Here is a 4,641-nt window from a genome sequence, read left to right on the forward strand (position 1 = left end):
CTTTCCCCATTTTTCAATCAGGTTATTATTTTTTTGCTATTGAGTTGTATGAGTTTCTTATATATTTTGGATACTAACCCCTTATCAGATATTTGGTTTGCAAATATATTCTCTTTCTATTATACTATCTAGTAACTGTTTACATTGAGTCATCTGAGCCATATGCAAGGATTTACCTTGTCAATAAATATTGACTTTCTGGTGCATCCAGGTCTCTACATTTATGTCATCAGCCTCATTTCTTTGAGAGTAAGGGAAAAAAGTCTTCTCAATGCATGCATGTTATCTGGAAAGGGCAATACATTTTAGCCAATTAGAACCCATGCTCTTGTATAAAAATGAATTTATTGATCAAGTTTCCATCCTGTTCTTTGGTTCAGAGTAGAATTCATAAATGATGTGACACCAAACATGAAAACTTTTGTGGGTTACAAGTGTCAAGCCAGGTGAAGAGCATAAAGTATACCTAGGAGGACAGGCTTTGCGGCATAGGGATGCATTTGCCAGGGTGGGGGTGGGCTCTGAATTATAAGAAATAATATGAAGATTCTGGACATATGCTAGGATTTGCTATGGACAGATGATGAAAAGTGCAACAGAGGCAAATGTTTTGCAATTTTGTTCTGATGACAGGAAGCTGGTTTTCATAATCTTACCTTGGATGGCACAGGGGCTTGTTTTCATTATGGTGTGGGGAGGTCAGATCTATGTCTAGCCACTTTATGATGGGGCTGTATCTTCAGGTCCTAATGCAGGCCAGTGGGGTATATCTGGTGATTCTCAGATCTTAACCCTTGGCATGGAGAGCCATGCCGTATTTTGTTAAGTGATGCTTTAAGGCCCACTTCTGCCATTTAACAGCTTGGAAATAGAAGACAATCTGGGTAACCATTCAGGCAAATCACTTAAACCAACTGGACCTCCAGCTTTCTCCTCTGTGGAAACCAGGCTTGGCATGAGGACCCAAAAGCCAATGATTGGGAAAATGCTTTGAATTTGCAGAATGTTATGGCCGTATTATTTCCGATTATTACAATTATTTTTCCTCAAGTGTCTCAACATTGCAAAATTCCACAAAATTTCAATTTTTATCAGTTTAAAAAATAAATATACACCAGGAAGCACTTTGGAACCCAACAGGGAAGCTGTGAGGAGTGACAGGGTGTCAAGGTGTTGCTTCTCTGGCCAGGTTGGGAGTCAGCAGGAGAAGGGACCAGGGCTGCAGAGCAGGCAGAGTGGAGGTTCTGGGAAACCAGGCTTCCCTTCCTTCTTCCCAGCAAAATGAACAAGACTCACTTAGAATGAAAGAACCAAAGCCAGAGAAGTATTTTTGATCTTTCTCAGCCAGAAAATATGGATAGATATCTATAAGTGATTTGGGATTTCAGATCATCTTCATCACTACTTAACATAAGCCTTTTATCTTATACATAAGGCAATTGCCTAATTGCCAGAAGTGGGCCATTCACTCCCCACGGTCACACAGTCCCCAGTGGCAGAGCTTAGTCCCAGATCCGGGTCTTCTGATTCTCAATTCAGTGTTTTCATTTCATGTCAATTGACTTTACAGCAAAACAAAATATATATCTGTAGCATAGAAATTAGTCTAAGCACTTATTTGAAGAAGCAGCAAATATAAGTTAATTCTACGTGCATGAATACACAGTTTCAAACATCAAAGAGATTTTTAATATCAAATTCTTATTTTTCAAGAGTCTAAATGCGAGTATGAACTCTGGTCACCTTCTCAGATGACCAGAGTTCATGAGGATTAGAAAGTATCTTACGAATAGTTGACATTTGGAGTCGGACATCCTGGCTTTTATTCCCGTGCTAACACTGAATAGCGTCATGGCCTTGGGACCTTAACTGCATCTCTCTTTACCTCAGTTTACCCACCTGGAAATGGGGCTAATATTAGCAACGACCTCACAATAACATTAGTATGAGGATCACATAAAATATATATAAATAGGATATACAAGTATGAAATAATAATATAAATAAATACATACCTGTAAAATATTATAAATCAAGTGCCAAACACAAAGCCCAACACACAGAAAAGACTCAACAAATCTTAGACATTGGAACAATAATGATGAATAAAAGGAAAGAGAACATGTGCTGGGGAAAAAAAGGTTAGGACTAGAAATCAGTACTTTTCCCCTCCCATCCACACACTCTGCGGCTTACGAGTCACGTGTTCTTTGGCAACTCTCTTAACTTAGAAGGGCTTCATTTCCCTCAGTTGCAAAATGCAGACAATAGTATTTAGAAGTGACACAGGGTGGATGTGAGGATCCAAAGAAATAACTTAGCATTTTCTGACATACAACATATCCACAAGAAAGTATTGAGAAAGGAAGGAAGGAAGGAAATGAAAGCATAAAGCATTTTTTAGCTGTCAGGGACTGGGGACCTCTGCTAGTTTGTGGCTGAAAAGTCGAGAACTTTACCTTTTCGCCACAGCTCAGCCACTGACTCATTGTTTGATGCTGGGGAAATAATTTAATCTCTAGATGACTATCTCAGTGGGTGTATATAATTTGTATTCTTCTGCCCAGAATCACCGTATTGGATAAGATGACCTTGAAGTCCCCTTCAACTCTAATTTTCTATGATAAAATTATGTTCTCTGTGCCAGTGGTGCCTCTCCAATAAAAAGAAAACAGTAAAACCTTAGGCTAGTGAATGTGTCGAATGCTCTGAGATTTGCAGGAGAAAATTAACGTTCACAGGGTGGTTCTTGTTGAGAAAGGATATTCCTCATTTTCACGCTCCCATTTTCTATTGAGGCTTTTAATTTAGTAGAATTATAATGCTTCTTTGCTGCTCTACAGCTTTCAAACATGGGTGTGCTTTTGTGAAAAGTCTTTAATCGTCTAATTTCTTACATTCTCTATTTGAGAGCTACATCATAAGAATTGCTAGCAATTTAAGCTTTTACTTTTACATGATTTCTTGGTTTTCAAGACCTATAGCTAGGTAGATACAGATATCATTGTTCACAATGAGACAAACACTGACTTTTTTTGACATGAATGAACTGTAAAAAGTATCTTGTTCAATTCTCTTATTTAATAATAGGAAATCCTGGGGCTCAGCGAGGGAAAGCATCTAGACCAGGGTCACACAGGAATGGATGGACCACAGATCTCCCGGTTCTTAGTAACTTTGGCAAATTGTCTTTTTCAAAGATGTTTGTAACACTATCTCCCATTCCACATGCTTGTCTACAATGTGATTTTTGCCACTCTTCTATTTAGAGATAGAGATTAATTCCTCTCCCCTTAAATTTGCTTGACCAATAGAATGTGGTAAAAGTGACACTGGACAATTGTAAGGCTAGGTCATGGGGGACCTTGGCAGCTTCTGCCTGGGCCTGGTGGGATGCTTTCTCTTGGAACTCGGCCCTAGAGTTGTGAGAAGCTCAAGCCACACAGTGAAGCCATGTATAGGCAACACAGTCGACAGCCCCAGCTGAGCTCCCAACCCATAACCAGCACCTACTCCTAGCCAAGAGAGGGAGTTTTCATGGATATCCAGCTCAGCTGAACCTTCAGAAGACTGAAACCCCAGCAACCATCTAGGACGCTATGAGACACCCCAGGAGAGAGCTCGCCATCTGAGTCCAGCCTACTCACAGAACCATGAGAGATAATGAATATTTGTTTCAAGACATATGTGTTGGGGTGGTTTGTTTTGTAGCAATAGGTAACCTGAACAGTACCCTATCCTTCAATGGCTCTCTGATTCCACACTATTTCTTTTTGAGTAAACTGTATAAGACTAGCCAGGGTAATGCAATTAATACCCTGGGATCTCAATTGTTGCACAGATTTGAAAGTGAGAGCCACTAATTTGAGTTTGACTGGAGGGACAATTTAATGTCACAAATACTAAAGTTGCACAAATTATAACTTTCTATCATTTGCTTGTATGGAAAACTTGCCTCCTTTGCTGCTAGGAATAGTCATGTGACTGTTGACCAATGAAGTATAAATAGAAATATGTGATTTCCCAAATGGTTGCTTAAAGGAGCTAAGGTAGACAAGAGTCAAGACCTTTCCATTCTACTTCATTTTCTTTCTCTTTCTGTCCTAGAACTAGACATGATGGGGTGGAGCTCCAGCAGCTAGCTTGGACAATGAGGTAATCTTGAGGACAGAAGTTGCCTTAGGTGGGAGTCTAACCAGGAAAACAAAACCAGAATTGGTATTTAACACCAATTGAATTTAAAGCAGGGAATTGGTTACACAGGTATTTGGAAGAGCTGAGAAGCCAAACAGAATGGTGAGAAAACCTAGAGATTAGCAATTGTAGGTAGCCACTACCACTGCCAAGGTGGAAGGCAAAGGAAAGAGTGTTGCTGGAGCCCAGAGTACGGAGTCACCCAATAGAAGCTGTAACACAGTCATCCTGGCCTGCAGGAGCTGGAGCCCCAAAGAGACACAGCCGCTGCCAGGGAGCAGCCCAGGGTGGAAAGGCCTCCTCTTGTCCACCAAACTCTGGCCAATGCCCCCCATTGTCTAAACTCAGCAGAAAGCCAATGATCTCAGGAACCTGGGTGGGGGGGAATACAAGCTACAGGGCCAGCCTTCCTGCAGTACAAGGCACATCAGGGAAAAGGTAGGAATG

This window comes from Eulemur rufifrons, chromosome 2 (assembly GCF_041146395.1).
Source record: "Eulemur rufifrons isolate Redbay chromosome 2, OSU_ERuf_1, whole genome shotgun sequence".
Taxonomy (NCBI): Eukaryota; Metazoa; Chordata; class Mammalia; order Primates; family Lemuridae; genus Eulemur; species Eulemur rufifrons.